The following is an 18150-nucleotide window of genomic DNA, read 5'->3' on the forward strand; positions in this document are numbered from 1 at the left end:
CTCAGTACTGACAGTCTGAGATTGCAGCACTTCCTCAGTACTGAGACTCTGAGAGTGCAGCATTCCGTCAGTACTGACAAAGCAACAATGCCACGTCCCCTGAGTGCTGACAAACTGACAGTGCAGAACTCCTTCTGTACTGGCCATCCAACAGTATGGCATTCCCGCAGTACCGATCCTTCTACAGTGTGGCACACCCTCATCACCAACATTCTGACAGTGCAGCACTCCCTTTGTCCTGACCCTCCGACAGTATTGCACTCTCTCAGTACTGCCCTTCTGACAGTATGGCACTCACTCAGTACTGAATCCCAGACAGTGCTGCCCTCCCTCAGTACTGACCCTTCGACAATGCGGTACTACCTCAGTACTGACAATTGGACTGTGCAGCAATCCCTCAGTACTGAACCTATGAGAGTGCAGTGCTCCCTCTGTACTGACCCTCCAAATGTATGGTGCTCCCTCAGGACTGAGCATCTAACAGTGCAGCACTTCCTCAGTACTGACCCTCCGACACTATGGAATTCCCTCAGTAACGAACCTCTGACAGTGTGGCACAGCCTCAGTACTGATTCGCCAACAGTGTGTCACTCCCTCAGTCCTAAACCTTCGTCAGTATGGCACTTCCTCAGTCCTGACCGTCCGACAGTCCAGCACTCCCTCAAAACTGACACTGCGACAGCTTTAAAATCCCTCAGTACTGACCCTCCAACAGCGTGGCCCTCCCTCAGTACTGAACCTCCGACAGTGCGGCTTTCCCACTGTGCTGATCCTCCAATGGTGCGGATCTCCCTCAGTACTGACCCTCCGACTTTTAGGTACTCCCTCAGCCCTGAACCCCTGACAGTGCAACACTCACTCTGTACTGTACCTTTAGCAGTGTGGCAGTGCCTTCGTGCTAACTCTCCAAAAGTGCAGCACTCCCTCAATACTGATCTTCAAACAGTCTGTCACTCCCTCAGTACTGACATGCCGATAGTGCAGCACTCCCTCTGTATTGACCCTCTAACAGTGCAGCACTCCCTCAGTACTGGCTCTCCAAATGTATGGCACTCCCTCAAGACTGAGCATCAGACAGTGCTGCAGTTCCTCACTACTGACCATCCGACAGCAAGGCACTCCCTTAGTACTGACCCTCCAACAGTATTGCAATCCTTCAGTCCTGAGCCTCCGACATTGCAGCACTCCCTCTGTACTGACCCTCCAAAAATATGGCACTCCCTCAGGACGGAAATTCCGAAGTGCAGCACCCCATTAGTTCTGACCCTCCGTCAGTATGGCACTCCCTCAGTACTGACCCTTGGACAGTGCGGCACTCCCTCAGTACTGATTCTCCGACAGTGCAGTACTCACTCAGTACTGACAATTGGACAGTGCAGCACTCCCTCAGTACTGACCATCTAACAGTGCAGCACTTCCTCTGTACTGACCCTCCAAAAATATGGCACTCCCTCAGGACTGAGCATCTGACAGTGCAGCACCTCCTCGGTTCTGACCATCTGACAGTTTGGAATTCCCTCAGTCAAGACTCTGTGACAGTGCGGCACAGCCTCAGTACTTACCCTCCAAATGTATGGCCCTCCCTCAGGACTGAGCATCTGACAGTGCAGCACTTACTCGATACTGACCCTCTGACAGGATGTAATTCCCTCAGTAAAGACCCTCTGACAGTGCGGTACAGCCTCAGTACTGATCCTCCAACAGTGCGGCATTCCCACTGTACTGATCCTCCAACGGCGCGGCTCTCCCTCAATACTGACTCTCCTATAGTATGGCACTCCCTCAGCCCTGACCCCCTGACAGTGCAGCACTCGCTCTGCATTGTCCCTCTAACAGTGTGGCAGTGCCTTCGTACAAATGTCCAAAAGTGCAGCACTCCCTCAGTATTGCGGCAAAGCCACAGTACTGATCCCCCAACAGTGCGGCAGTCCCTCAGTATCGACCCTCCGACAGTCTGGCACTCCCTCAGTTCTGACCCTCCGACAGTGCCGCACTCCCTCAGTACTGACCTACGACAGCATGGCCATTCCTCAGTAGTGACCCTTAAACAGTGCAGCACTCGCTCATTAGAGCCCATCTGACAGTGCAGGAGTCCCTCAGTACAGACCATCAAAATGTGCAGCACTTCCTCTGTACTCACACTCCGAAATTGTCACGCTCCCTCAGTACAGACATTCCAAAAGTGTGACACTCTTTCAGTACTGAACCTCTGACAGTGTGGAGCTCCTTCAGTAATGACTCTCGAACAATGCAGCAGCCGCCCTGGATTGAACCTCTCACAGGTCAGCACCTTCTTCGGACTGAGACCCCGACAGTGCAGCCCTCCCTCAGTAATAATGGTTTGAACCTGTAGTGCTCCCTTGGTACTAAACCTCATTCAGTGCAGTAGTACCTCAATGTTGCCCCTCCGACAGTGCAGCATTCCCTCAGATCTGACCCTCTGACAGTGCAGTACCCTCAGTACTGATCCTCTTACAGTGCGGCATGTCAGAAATGCTCCAACCATCAATATTGGCGACCACGCTCTGGAAGTGGTTCAAGAGTTCACTTACCTAGGCTCAACTATCACCAGTAACCTGTCTCTAGATGCAGAAATCAACACGCGCATGGGAAAGGCTTCCACTGCGATGTCCAGATTGCCCAAGAGAGTGTGGGAAAATGGCGCACTGACACGGAACACAAAAGTCCGAGTGTATCAGGCCTGTGCCCTCATTACCTTGCTCTATGGCAGCGAGGCCTGGACAACGTATGTCAGCCAAGAGCGACGTCTCAATTCATTCCATCTCTGCTGCCTCCGGAGAATGCTTGGCAACAGGTGGCAGGACCGTATCTCCAACACAGAAGTCCTCGAGGCGGCCAACATCCCCAGCTTGTACACACTATTGAGTCAGCGGCGCTTGAGATGGCTTGGCCACGTGAGCCGCATGGAAGATGGCAGGATCCCCAAAGACACATCGGACAGCGAGCTCGCCACTGGTATCAGACCCACCGGCCGTCCATGTCTCCGCTATAAAGACGTCTGCAAACGCGACAGGAAATCCTGTGACATTGATCACAAGTCGTGGGAGTCAGTTGCCAGCGTTCGCCAGAGCTGGCGGGCAGCCATTAAGACGGGGCTAAAATGAGGCGAGTGGAAGAGACTTAGTAGTTGGCAGGAAAAAAGACAGAGGCGCAAGGGGAGAGCCAACTGTGCAACAGCCCCGAAAAACAAATTTCTCTCCAGCATCTGTGGAAGAGCCTGTCACTCTAGAATTGGCCTTTATAGCCACTCCAGGCGCTGCTTCACAAACCACTGACCACCTCCAGGCGCGTATCCATTGTCTCTCGAGATAAGGAGGTCCAAAAGAAAAGAAAGAAGAACTCCCTCAGTACTTACCATCTGAGCGTACAGACCTCACTCCGTACGAACGTTCTGACAGTGCAGTACTCTCCCAGTACTGACACTCTTACAAGCAACACTCCCCAGTGAGTTACTGTATGACAGTGCAGCATTTCCTCAGTACTTACCCTCTCACAGTTCAGCACTCTCATCCTATTGAAACCCCGGCAGTGCAGCACTCACTCAGTACTGACCCTCCGACAGTTCAGTTCTACCTCAATTCTGCCCCTCATTAAGTGCAGCATTCCTTCAGTACTGACGTTCTGACAGTGCAGCGGTCCCTCAGTACTGATCCTCCGAGAGTCGAGACCTCCCTCAGTACTGACCATCTGACAGTGCAGCACTCCCTCAGTGCTGACTCTCTGACAGTGCAGCACTCCCTCAGTACTGCCCCTTTGAGAATAGAGGTTTCCCTCAGTACTGACCCTACAACACTGTAGCGCTCCCTTAACATTAGCTGCTCTGTGTCCGAGGAGTGTCTGTTTGGGATTTGTTTCTGGAACACCTGAGCTGCTGAGTTCGAGGTGAGAGACAATCCCCCTCCTCCCGGCTTCGTGCGACCTGGATTTCTGAAGAGAGAGAATCATGAACAATATCAGCTAACATGCGGACCAGGAATGGACTCGTCCGCATCCTTCCTGGCAGCTGCCAAGCGGAGGCACTTGGACTGTCAGCTCCTGTGCAGAGCCTGGCCTCTCTCTCTCGCTCCGAGTCCCATCTCCCAGTCGGAGCACCTCGGCTGAGCTGTCCAGACTTATACGCCTTCCCCCTCCCCGCCCCCGACCGCCCCATTGAAGGACTGGAAACACTGGGACTCGCCTCCGAGCTGCTCTCAGTTGTTTTGTTTATTAATTAATTGAATAATTGATGTAACCTGATATTTTAACATGCTCCTGAACTGTTCTCTAAACTTGGACTGAGTCGCCACATAAATAAATGTGTTTGTGCAGCAATGTAAGCCCTCCAGCATGAATCCAACTTGTCGAAATATATATTCAGAATAGTTGTCATAGCTGTGATTGGTTCCTTGAATGTTATAATATAAGAATTCTGTAATATTCGTCAACCACAGAAGTATGAAGCTGCCGGATATGGTGAAGAGTAAAATCACAGTCTTCCTCCTGCTCTCCATCTCTGGGTCACTGTGATTCTCTACCTTCCTCTGACCCCTCAGTCTCTTGCAGAGTCGGCTGGCCACTAAAATGTATCTGACTGTCAGAGCGTAGAGCAACAGAATTAAAATGAATGGGAGCAATGGGGTTAAAACCGTATCAAACCAGTCAAATCCCACCCAACCGGGCTCAGTATGAATGCTTGGCTTTGGCTAACAGCATCAATAGATTGTCGATTATCTCTCTCGGTTCACGTGTAAAGTGGATGGGGATGTTTTGTAAACAGAACACAATGCCAGTTGTTGCTAGAACCACAGCAGCAGTTTTCTCGGTGCAACATTTAGTTTTCAGCTTCTGACAACAAATGGCCACAAATCGATCAAAGGAGAAAGTGACAGTGAACCAGACAGAACAATCTGTGGCTGCACGAAGCAGGACACTGATAACAGCACACACAGAGGTGATGTTCAGGAAAGATCCTGACAAATAATAATAACTGATCTGATACAGTATCACAGAAGTAATAATGAACAGTCGATCCGCTGTCGCCATGGCCAACAGGTAACGAGTAATACAGGTGGAGAGTCCGCACTTTCCCTGGGACTGGATCACAATCGCCAGTGAATTAACTGTAAGGTAGAGAAAGGGAAAAGAGACTGGAAATTACTCATGAAACATTCTCCATGTCTGACCCAGATAGGAAGAGATGTTTTGCACCAAAAACAGATGGAATGGAGTCAGGTCAGAGTTTAAAATGTCAAAATCTCAACTCTAACCCCAACTCACCCCAAACTGCCCACTACATTGTTTAATGGAGTTGGCACCTGGGGAGGGGCAGGAAACCGTTCCCAGGAGGTGGGCTGCTATTCAAATATTTTAATGAGTGTGAAAGTATCTGGTTTCATCTGTTTTCCAGGTTTAACTCTTTCCAGTCTTGTTTCCCCATTATTCACCACGGCTCACACAAAGACAGCGGGAATTGGCAATTGGAACGCGCCCCCAGGATTATCACCATCCCCAAAATTCAACATTCAACCCTGGGTTAGGGCCACCCCCAGAATTCATCACTTCCCCAGGGTTTGGATACCACACAGAATGTAGCACCCACCCCCCCCGGATTAGACCCACACATAATCCAACAATATCCCACACGCCACCTCCCTCCCCCCAACACCCCGACCCCGCGAGATTGGACAACCCTAGAATCCATCACTTCTGGCAGGGTTATGACTTCCAGTAATTCCGCACTCCCCCTGGGATTGGCCAAAGCTCAGAATCTAGCACTCCACCCCGAGATTAGACCCCTCTGAACTCCACCTCAGATCGGACGCCGACCAGGAATCCAACAATTCCCCTGGAACTGTATATCGCGCCCCTGCCCCGACACCCCAACCCGGAATCCAACCCTCTCCGCTCCCCACATGATCGGACCAAACCCATTATGCAACACTGGCACCCCAGGACTGGACAGCCCACCTGGAATCCAACTCTCCCCTGGAATCAGACGCAAACACCTGTGAACGCTCAGAACCAGATTACTCCAGTATCGCCCACCTCCTTTCTGGACCACCCTCAAGGATTCAGACACCTCCAAGGATTGGACTCACCTTCTCCCTCCCTCTTTCCCCTCACTCTCCCCATCTCCCTGAACTCTTCCCACGCTCCAGGGTAGGAAGCACCTCCCAGGAGTTTGGTAGCAACAGCCCAGTGATCGGCGGTGTCACCACTCTCTCCCCCCTCCGTAGTTGCAGTTTGGAGACCCCAGAATCAGACAGGTCCCTATTCCCCGGGGTCATGGTTTGGACCTCCGTCGTCCTGCGGCCTAATCCACAGCCCCCACTGCCCAGCAGGAATCCAGGCATGTCAATAAGGCTAACTTCAGGGAGGGGAAACTTGCAGTGATAAAAGAGACAGACTTGCAGTAAAAACTATGAAACCACACCCCCTCCCCCCACCCCATGTCACTCACAACTGTTCACATTCAGGCCCAAAACCTGGAGCAAAAATAAAATACCAAGAGTTCTGTACATCTGATAAGAATAATAGAATGTTGAAAACTCAACAGGTCAGGCAGCAGCTGTGGAGAGATAAAAAGAGTTCATGTTTCAGACCAATTAACTTTCATCAGAACTGGAAGATATTGGAGGTTAACAGTTTTGAAGCAATGATAGAGCCAGTATAAAGTAGAATATAGGGAGAGGAGAGAACAAGTGGAAGGACCAAGATCGGGTGGAGGTCAGGAGTGATTCAATGACAAAATGGATGATGGTGTAAGGTGAATGAGACAATTAAAGAAACAGAAGATGGGTCCAGAGAAGCTGTAAATAGTTGCAGCAGAATAACAGTTGGAGATGGAAGCATGGAAAACGTGGATATGAGAAGTCTCCAGGGGTCAGGAAAACTGATGCAGAATGGTGGCTGGAGCCCAGGGGTGTGGAACAGCCTGCCAGCTGTGTACCAATAGGGAATGCCCCAACCCAAGCACAAAGCCACACCCTCTCCAGTCCCACGGCAGGATTCTATAGAGCCAGCAGGGGTCAAGACAATGGGTCAGAACAGGGGTAGACATCAACATATTGTACCATGGACATTTGACAAAACTATTGATGCAGCCACGGACACGGGGGCAAGGGATCTTTATAAAGTGTGTAGCTAACTTCACCCCAACAAATCACAGCGAATTTTAAAACACGTTTCTCTCTATTCTGTGAGATACCTGGCATCTTGTATTCCATGCACATGTCGTCAAGGGCTTCACAAACTCTCGATGTAGCGACTTGGAGAATTTGAATAGATGTCCATCTGTCAGGAATGACCATTGTCTCTCTCTACCCTCCTTTTGGCTCCAACCCTCACTCCTCCCTCGTTGCCTGCATCCCCCACTTCTCCACTGTGTCCATCCCTCTCTCCCCCTCTTTGTCCATCCCCTTTACCCTCTTTGTATCCATCCCACTCTCCCCTCGCTATGTTCATCCCCCTTGCTTCCAATCGCTCTCACACCCCCGTGTCCATCCCCTTTCTCCTCTTGGCAGCCATCCCCCTCTGTCCTCGTTATGCTCACCCCACTCTGTTTCCATTCCCCACCCCACCTCTGTGTCCATCCCCCTCTTTTCTCCCCCTCAGTGTCCATCTCTGTCACCTCCCCAAGCAAGAGCCCCGCCCCCAGCCCACCATCACCACGAGCCCATATGGAGACCACGCAGTTTTATCGGCCAGCCTCCTCACGTAGCAGGACTCCCACCAGCCCATGGTAAAATAACTGCATTGAGATCTTTAAGGTCCACGTAACTGATCAGGTAAGGGCCTCAATTGGCGTCTGAGTGGGTAGCCCGTCCTCTCCCTTCCTCAGCCATCCTCATTGCTGACTAAATTACGTGACGATGGGAGGGCGACATATAGTCAATCCTCTGCCTTTCATCATAAGTACATGCCCTCCCCTTCCACCGCCACCCCTCCCCCCCCACCTCCCCAGTGACTCTGATATAGCGATCATCCATTACCACCACATGCCATTCCAGAAAATGGGAGTGGTAGTTGTAATCTGCACTTCTGAGTCTCAGTGTTGAGTCCGACTGGTATTATAAACTATGATTTAAAAATTTAGTGTTACTCCTGTGGAAAGGAGTTGAATATGAAGGATAGAAATGCCAGTTTCAGAGTGGAATGTAACATTAAAGTGACAAGTGATTGGTAGCTCAGGGATAGGCAATCTGCATTTACTTCATTCTCAATGTACAGGAGATTGTATCGTGAGCAGCAAATACAGTTACTGAACTGGGAGATGTACATGTAAATTTCTCTTGCAACTGGAATACGTTTTTGGCGCCTTTTACACTGGGATTGAGGGAAGTTAAACGGTAGATGTTGCTCCTCCTGCACTTGCATGGGAAGGTGCCGGTGGAATGCGAGCATATTTTGGGGAGTGCGCCACGGTCACAATGTGTGATGAGAGGGAGGAGGAGAACAGAAAATATGGTTCGTAGTGAACTTAGCTGGAAGTAGCAGAAATATTACAGGAGGATTTGGCACCCCATCTACAAACATTCACTCCCTCCACCAGTGACGCACTGTGGCAGCAGTGTGTACCATCTACAAGATGCACTGCAGCAATGCACCAAGGCTCCTGAGACAGCTCCTTCCAAACCCGCGACCTCTATCAACTAGAAGGACAAGGGCAGCACATAAATGGGAACACCACCACCTGCAAGTTCCCCTGCAAGTCACACACCATCCTGACTTGAATCTATATCGCCGTTCCTGCACTGTCGCTGGGTCAAAATCCTGGAACTCCCTTCCTACCAGCACTGTGGGTGTACATACCCCACATGGACTGCAGCGGTTCAAGAAGATGGCGCAACACCACCTTCTCAAGGGCAATTAGGGATCGGCAATAAATGCTGGCCCAGCCAGCGATGCCCACATCCCCTGAATGAATCAAAAACAAAATGATGCATTGACTATGAAGGCTAGTGGCGTGGAAGGTGAGAACAAGGGGTATCTTATCATGGTTCTGGTAGGAACGGGAATGGCTGAAGTCAATGACATTTGGGATGGACACTGTCAAGGTCCCTGGTTTACTACAGTGAAGGGGAATCTTCAGCTGAGTAAATATGAAGATATTTCAGAAACACTGGAGTGGAAGGTAGCATCATCAAAACAGATGGAGCAGAGGTGGGAAAACTCGGCGAATGGAACAGAGCTTTGCCAGTAAGTATTGGAAGAAGTATAATCAATGGAGCTATTGGAGTTGGTGGGATTATAGTAGATATTTGGGGATAGTCAATCCCCTGAGGTAGAGAAGTCGGGGAAGGGAAGGGAAGTGTCAGACAGACCATGTGAATACAATGGACAGATGCAAATGAGAAGCGAATTAGAAGGAGGGCATTTTCCAGTTCAGGAAGAAAGAAGGAAATGGTCACAGCACAGTTAGCAAAGTATCAGAAAATGTATGTGAAGGAGGGGACCTGGATAAGATGGGGAAAAAAGACTGGGCCACGTATCCTTCACAAAGACAGCATAGCTAGAACACAGAGTGACATCATTTGAGTCTGGAATATCCCAATTTTTAAACCCGAGGTCTACACACCTATCCTTTACAACAGTGTCGCTGCACAAAGGTCAGAATCAGGACTCTGCGAGGATTTTCATTCCCAGCCCAGAGCCGTTGAGGAAGAGAGGAATCCCAGCAGGAATGGAGAGTGAATGAAACTAAACAAATCAATTTCAAATGATACCCTCGAAATGTCCCAGAAAAAGATGGTGGAGGGATTCTGGCCGGGGAACTATATCATGGTGTCTGTCAGACAAGAACCCATCCACTGCTGGTTTAAGGAGTCCGGGTGAACGAGATCTCGGGTTTCGGAGGGCGAAGGAAATAAATTGTCAAATAATAATTACATAAATTCAACATAAACCTTCAAGATGTTTAAGTTAGAAAGGGACGAGATAGTTGATAAAGTGATGAAAGAACAGATATTAAATGATATAATAAATATAAATATATTTAAAAATTTAGGGAATAGATAGCAGAGGTACTATTATCTGTTCATTAATAATCATCAGAATTGTGCGGGAAGGTAGAGTTGCGACAGTGAATGTGCTTGAATTGCAAAGCAGACTCAATGGGCTGAATGGCCTCTTGCAGCTCCTATTTCTTATGATTCATTCTCATGTAATCCATTCTGAACAAGACATCTCATATTCTATTCTGTAAGTACATTTACCCAATCAGTAAGTAAGAAAATGCAACATTCATCAAAACAGACTGAGGACCAGATAGTGATAAGCACACTCCGTCAGTACAATAAAACTCTCACAAATCGAAAACACCCGAATAACAGCTTTAACTTATATTTCCTCACCAGTATTGCACTGGAAGTTTCATCAGTTCTTTCTGATGAATTTCTCACACTGCTACCTCATTTTCTAGCTCTACTTGCATGCTTTCTCCCCCTCGCTCCAGTCAATGGTGCAGCCTCTCTGAATAGTTTAATGTTTTTACAGATCATACATATCTCCACCTGTTCACCTACACTGTTCATCTAAAATGAATGGGATAAACTGATTCGAAACCCTTTTCCAGACACACCTCCCATCATTGAAATTCCTTCTCCTTGAATTACAAAGTACAGCATTAGATGATGTAATTGTTCAATTCATAAAACACCAGCATCACCGCTGCTCCTTATATTTTAGAGTTAAGCAGAATGAATCATGATTCCAACACATACAGTTTGCATTGTTACAAAAACTCATAAACACATTTAATTTTACAAAGTAGCCCACTGACAATAAATTCATCCACAGCGAGGCAGAGAAGGAGATGTGAAAGAGTGAGCAGCAAACTGAGTTCAGTAGCCAGATCTCTGAAGCAGCGTCGGATGCAAACAGAGTGAAATAGTATTTCACATCAGTGGGAACCAAAAAAGACATTGAAATCCCAGTTAAACAGAACTGTTATTAGGGAGGGAGGACATTGCTCTGCCCCCTTGCAAAACAGAAACCGTGAGCTGTCCCATTATCAGTCACTAAAAACACATTCATGACAATCTTCCAGGACAGTTTAATTCACAACATGAAACTGGTAACAGCTCCTAATGGTCTGAATCGTACTCATATTTCAGACACCTGATTCTCATATATTCCATACAGATAGCTATTCAGCATCAATACCAGGGTTCGATAAACAAAGGTCATTATACATATAGTGCCAATTCTAGAAAATTGAAAGAGCAGAGACTGGGGACATTCTCTCATTGAACTGCTGCAACAGAACAGGCAGCCGTGTAAAAGACACAGTGAAATGTAATAGCAAGAACAGCAGCAGGGTTAACAATGATTACACTATGAACAGTTGAGATAACAGCTTGCCAGGAACTCCAACAGCTGCAAGAATAGGAAAGTAAATGTATTTTATCTCATCGATGATTGCACGTCCCATTGTTGTGAGAAACAGTGACTTCTGCTGGTCTGGAACATGCTGACATTCTGAGCTTACCCGTTCCAATGGGTCCTGATTTATACCAGGGATAAGTTTGCACTGACACAGTTATACCCTTGATCATTGTTATTAGTTACACTCAGCTGAACAAACATATTGGACCAGCAGATTTGGCTCTGATATAGATAATCTGCTGGACAAAACTCAAATAGTACATAAGAAGGGTCACTGACCCGAAACGTTAACTCTGCTTCTCTTTCCACAGATGCTGACAGACCTGCTGAGTGAATCCAGCATTTCTTGTTTTTGTTTCAAATAGTACATTGTCTTTGTTGGACCTCCCTTGGGAATAAAGCTGAAAGCTGTATTCAGGCAGGACTGATTCCACAATAATGAGTCGCTTATTTTACAGTTTTCATATAATTGTATTGACCATGTTCACTCTAGTTGATTCAATCATAAATATTATTGATTTATCTGCAGCTTACACCGAATCCACGGACAAGCTGACCTATTTCACTCTGTTCCTGTGGTTTCCGATGTAAAATATGAACTTTGAGTCTCTGACATGGGGACAATTATCCGCCACATTAAGGATTGCGGCCTAGAAATAAGTGTGAATGATATTCGGGGATGGATAGCATCCTGCCTGGAACTGCATTGCCGTTCCTTCACTGTCGCTGGGTCAAAATCCTGGAATTCCCATGCTAACAGCACTGTGGGTATACTTACCCCACATGACTGCAGCTGTTCAAGTAGGCAACTCACCACCACCTTCTCAAGAGAAATGAGGGATGGGCAATAAATGCTGCCTTGCCAACGACGTCCACATCCCATGATTGAATAAAAAATTGACAGTGAATGTGCCCCATTGACTTTCCTCTCTCTGTTATGTCACTTCAGATGTGTACGTGTTTATTCCACATTTGATATAACTCCATTAAAATCAAAACTGTGCCACCTCCTGACTCCATTCCTGCAGTTCACTCCTAACTGGACACCCGACATTCACCTTCTATCAATGTCAGCTGTACAAAACTATGCCATGTCCAACTCTCAACACGTGCCACTCACAAATCACCATCACGCTTACTGACCCACATTGGCTCCCAGTCTCCCAGCAACTTAAACTTAAAATTATTATCCTTTGGTTAGAATCCCTCCGTGGCCTCACCCTCTCCTCCAAACCTGCAGCAAACCCACCCGTGATCTCTTCAAACCTGTGAAAATGGCCTCTATCGGTGGGAGTATGCTCTCTTGGTTCCATTCTTACTGATCTGATTATAACCAGAGCATCTCCAGCAATGGATTCACTTCCCACATCAGCACCATTACCTTTCGAGTCCCTGGACTTTCCATTCTTGCTCCCTCCTCTTCCTCGTCTAAATGGGGTCCACTGGCGACGTCATCTGCAGACATGGCGAATTATTCAAGTGACTGGAATTTCCTGGAAGCAGCATCGATGAAGCAGGAGAACTGTGTTTCTGCTTCCTCAGACGGAGATCTTGCTACAACAAGCAATTGGATTGGTATTATTGCAGGAATAAGAGGTGTAAAGCCACAGGTGATCATGACACATGGTGTGTTGCATCACCAAGCCCTGGCTTCAAAAAGAATGGAAGCTGAATTACACACTATATTAAATACAGCTGTGACAGTTGTAAACTTTGTGAAGTTCAGACCTGTGAATTCACAACTGTTTACAAAGCTGTGTTCAGAAATGCGGACAGGAAATGAAAAAAAACAATATTGTTTTAAACTAAATGACATTGGCTATCTCGGGACAGATTCTAGAAAGGGCAGTTGCGATTGGAAAAGAGATGCTGGGTCTTCTTTCTGTGAACAATTCTACATTCACTTAAAACTTCACTGTCCCATTATGAATAACGGAGTTTGCATATCTTGCTGTCTTTCATACCCTGTTAAGTATGCTAAATCTGTTAATTCGGTGATCATTGTTCAGCTCACATTTCAATGTAAAAAATGGAAGAGGGGCTTCTGGCACTGTCCTGTAACTTCTTACTGAGATTTATGTTTCAGGAACAAACACATTCTCAGTTTTGACAATCTGATTCTGCGGAGTATCCAGAATTGCTAAAAGAACCAATGAAAGTGCTGTTGCCTTTCCCAACAACAAACGTTGTGGAACATCATTTTACGCTGTGGCAGCAATGAAGACAAAGTATACGTCCCATGTGGAGTGGAAAATGATTTGCGAGTGTCATCAATAAACTTCACACTAAGGACAGACAGATTCTACCGAGAGAAACAGGAACACCCATCTCAATGACATCTGTGCGGAAATTCCTGTTTTCTTATAACGATTTATTAAAATGCTCTTTGTGTGTAATAGTTCCATTTTGAGTTTTCTATCGTGTTATAATTTAGATGGGCATTCGCGATTACTAACATGTGAAAAAGAAACTTCAACCAAAGAAGTTTGAGAACCACTTTCCCAGACAACAGGTTCGAGGTACTGAATGACCTCCTTCTATTCCTGTACAACAGGCCCGAGAGGATGCTTGATGTCCTCCTGTGCAAATGTAACAGGTTCAAAGGACTGAATTGCTTCCTTCCTCCAATGTGTAAGAGGCTCAAGTAGCTGAATGGTCAAATCCTGTCCCTGTATAAAAGCATCGAGTAATTGAAAGGCCTCTACCTGTTTATGGGATTGGATAGCCTCCTTATATTTTATGTAACAGACTGAAGGGGCATATTGGCCTCGCCCTTTCCTGTGTAACATGGTGGTGGGGCTGAATGACCACCACCCATTCCCGTGTAAAATGTTCAAGGGGTTGCATGGCCTCCTGCTTTTCCTAAGTAACTTGCTCGATGAGCTGGTTTGAGGGGCTGAATGTCCTCCTACTGTTCAACAACAACAGCGACAGCAAATTAGATTTGGATAGCACATTTAACAGAATAAAATGTTTCAAGGAGTCACGTAAGGGAATATTAGGTCAGAAGACCAGAAGCTTTTTCAAAGAGGCAGATTTTAAGGAGTGTCTTACAAGAGGGAAGCGAGGTGGAGAGGAGCAGCGAGAGAATTCCAGAACTAAGGATCTAGGCAGCTGAAGGCACGGACACCAGTGGAAGAGCAATTCAAATCAGAGTTGCTCAAGAGGCCAAAATTAGCCGAGTGCAGATATTTCAGAGGGAGGTTGGAGATGGTTTATTGAGTAGAGAGGTGATGATGCAGATTTAAAAGAGAGGGGGAAAGAAGATGTATAGAGAGAACTATGAACAATATCAGCTAGCATGGGAACAAGGAGGGGAAGTTCGGTGGTCTACAGTTTGATGGGAATAGGATCGATAGGGCAGGAAGTGGGTCTCATAAACAAGCAGAGCTAAAGCTAACAGGTGTATACTTCCCTGATTTCTCTCTCCCTCCGAGGCTGTGACAGCCGAGGCCCCTGGCAGCCGGAGCCATGTGGGTGTCCAGGCCCATGTTGAGCCGCAGGCTACTGATGAACTTCGGTTGTTGACAGTACAGGACATGCTGCATGCAGCAGCAGTCATGGTAACATCTGGTGGAGATGCTACAGGCCATGTACAGCCTTGAGCGGATAATGGGGGTGACCATCCAGGCCAAGACAGCTGCCATTTCCCAAGCATTTGAGCACATGATGTTATCCGTGGAGAGGACGGTGGCCCTCCTGGTAAGCCAGATTCCATTGCTGTGCACTGGCCTGCAAATCACGAGCCGAGGACATGACATTAATGTAGCAGTGGCAAGGTTAGAAAGGGAGCCAGTGCATGGAGATTGTCGCTGCCCTTTGCCCGTCTCCGGAGAGCAGTGATGTTCCAACGAGTCTAGAGATGGAGGAGGCGACCCTGCACGCCATATCTGGCGTGCCCCTTCAAGTGATTCCCAAGTGGATACAGGCCTCTCTGCCGGTGAGTCCAGCTCCAGGAGCCACGACGTCTGAGGAGAATTCTGCACCGATGCAGGATCTCCCCAGCGAGCCGTGACCATGCAGAGGACGCCTGCCAAAGTAATTCACAGCCAAAGGGCATGCTGATCAGCAGCCTTCCTCTGGTCAGTCTGCTAGCACAGACGTGGTACTGCGAAGGAGCACCCATGGACGCATATTTTTTTTTTAAAAAGCATTGTGACACAAATGGCTCTGCACGGGTAAAAGTACAATTAATGAAGTTTTGGCACTAAATCTTTGTCACTATCATGTGTAGTGATTTCACTGTGTGAGTGATGCGTGCCAGCATGCACCGATCATGTCTCCACCCTTTACACCATTGGTCTTTAAGAACTGCAAATGTATGGTACAGCATCATTGCCATGTCAGTATTACTCATTTGCGTTTCCAGGGATGCAGTAACATGAACAATGGTTCAGTATGCTACTGCCAGTAATAATGGAAACAATTATGTTGCAAATGCGTACTGCTGCACAACAGGTGAATGGCCGTGGTGTTTGTCAGGTAGATCACATGACGGACTTCATGGTTTGGAGAACCTTTGATCAATAAGGTGTTGCTGTTTATCACTTGATCGCTGCTCGCCCTGCATGCAGCGCCTGGATGCTCTCTGCCCTGCCCTGCACCTTTCCTGCTGCAAGTCCTCTGTGTCCTCATCGTCAACGATAAATCTTTCTCACATCTCTCCTCATCCTGCAAAGCGTTCCCGCATTGAGTGCATAATTGTGCAGAGCACAGCTAAGAGCAACAACATGAGCTGCCCACTGCAGGGCACCAACCAATCGAACTACGCAGCAGAAGCAAATTTTCAGCATGCCAATCGCCTGCTCTTCTATCTCCGTGGCTGGCATTGTATCTGTCGTCTGCATCAATAGTGGGGTTTATCACTGGTGTCAGGAGCCATGTCTGCAAGGGTTAGCCCTGCTGTCCAAGGAGGCTGAGAAGGATTGGGAAAATGCTTTAAAAGGCATGACAGTACATAGGCAATGGATATTCTTTCATGAAATATTACATAGTGTGCAGAAACTATACATTCCTTCAAGGCACAAAAACCCAAAAGTAACAGCAATCAACCGTGTTTCACACAGAAAGTTAATGGTTGCATAAGGTTGAACGAAAAGACCTATATGGTTGCCTGAAATGGAAGCACCTAGAGAGTGGGAGGATTGACAATGCAGCAAAGGAGGACCAAGAAACTGAGAAAGAAAGGCAGAATGGAGTATGAATGTAAACTAGCAGATGCATCAAAAACGGGCTGTAAAAACGTTTACAGGTACGTAAAAAGGAACCTTTTCGCTAAGACACATCTGGGTCTATTTCAGAAAGAGTCAGAACAATATTTAGTGGGAAATTGAGAAATGGCAGAGAAGCCTTGTATCTGTCTTCACTGAAGAAGAGGCAAGAAAAATCCCGGATTTATAGATCCAAGGCATTCGGAGGAAAGCGGAATTTAAGGAAATTATTATTACTAAGAAGGTTGTACAGGAGAAATTAATGAGCCTGAAGGTTATTAAGTCGACACGCCCTAATATTCCACTTCCCAGAGATTTGAAAGAAGTAGAGATAATGAATGCATTAGTGATCATCTTTCAAAATTCGATAGATTCCAGAATGGTTCCTGCAGATTGGAAGGTCGCAGAATTCACCCCATTATTTAAGAATGGAGGGAGAGAGAAATCAGGGAACTACACACCTGTTAGCATTACAAAAGGAGTAGGAAAAATGTCAGAACCTATTCTAAAAGATGTGATAAATGGACACTTGGATAATGATGATCTGATTGGGCAGAGTAAACATGGATTTATGAATGGAAAATCACGTTTGACGAATTTGGCGGACTATTTTGAGGGTTTTACGAGTAGAATTGATAAAGGACAGTTAGTGGACGTGATATAATCGGATTTTCGGAAGGCTTTTGATAAAGTCTCCCACATGAGGTTGGTTCACAAAATTATAGTGCACGGCATTGGAGGTAATATAGTGGCATGCATTAAGGATTGTTTAACAGGCAGAAAACAGAGATTAGGACTAAACGGATTATTCTTACGTTGGCAGGTTGTGACTAGTAGGGTACCACAAGGATCAGTGCTATTCACAAAAAAATATCAATGATTTGGATGTAGGGACAAATTGTTCGCAGCTAACTCAAAACAAGGTGGGGGTGTATGCTGTGGGGAAGATTCAAACTGGTTCAATGGATTTGGACAGACCTAATGAGTGGGCAAGAACGTGGGAAATGTCGTATCATGTGGAAACGTGTGAGGTTATCCAACTGTATAGAAGGAACAGACACGAAGATGATTTCTTATATGACAAGCGATTAGAAAATGTAGATGTACAAAGGATCTTGGGTGTCCCAGTCAATAAGTCACTAAAAGCTAATATGAAGGTGCAGCAAACAATCAAGAAGGCTAATAGGATATTAGTGATGTCTTGCTTCAATTAGAAGGAACATCAGTTAGAACGCACCTGGAGTACTTTGTGTCGTTTTGTTCCCCCTTTCCTAGGAAGGGTATTATTGCCGTATAGGGAGTGCAACGGAGATTAACCAGACTTACTCCCGGGATGGCGGTAGATACTATGAACCGAGATTTGGGAAACTGTATCTGTATTCTCCAAATTTTCGAAGAATGACAGGCGATCTCCTTGAAACCTACAAAATACTTAAAGGGATAGACAGGGTAGATGCGGCTAAGATGTTTCTCTGGCTAGGGAGCCTAGAACCAGGGCACATCATTTCAAAATAAGGGGAAGCCACTTTGGGAAGAAATGAGGAGAAATGTATTT

The sequence above is a fragment of the Heterodontus francisci genome, unplaced genomic scaffold, assembly GCF_036365525.1.
Source record: "Heterodontus francisci isolate sHetFra1 unplaced genomic scaffold, sHetFra1.hap1 HAP1_SCAFFOLD_218, whole genome shotgun sequence".
NCBI lineage: Eukaryota > Metazoa > Chordata > Chondrichthyes > Heterodontiformes > Heterodontidae > Heterodontus > Heterodontus francisci.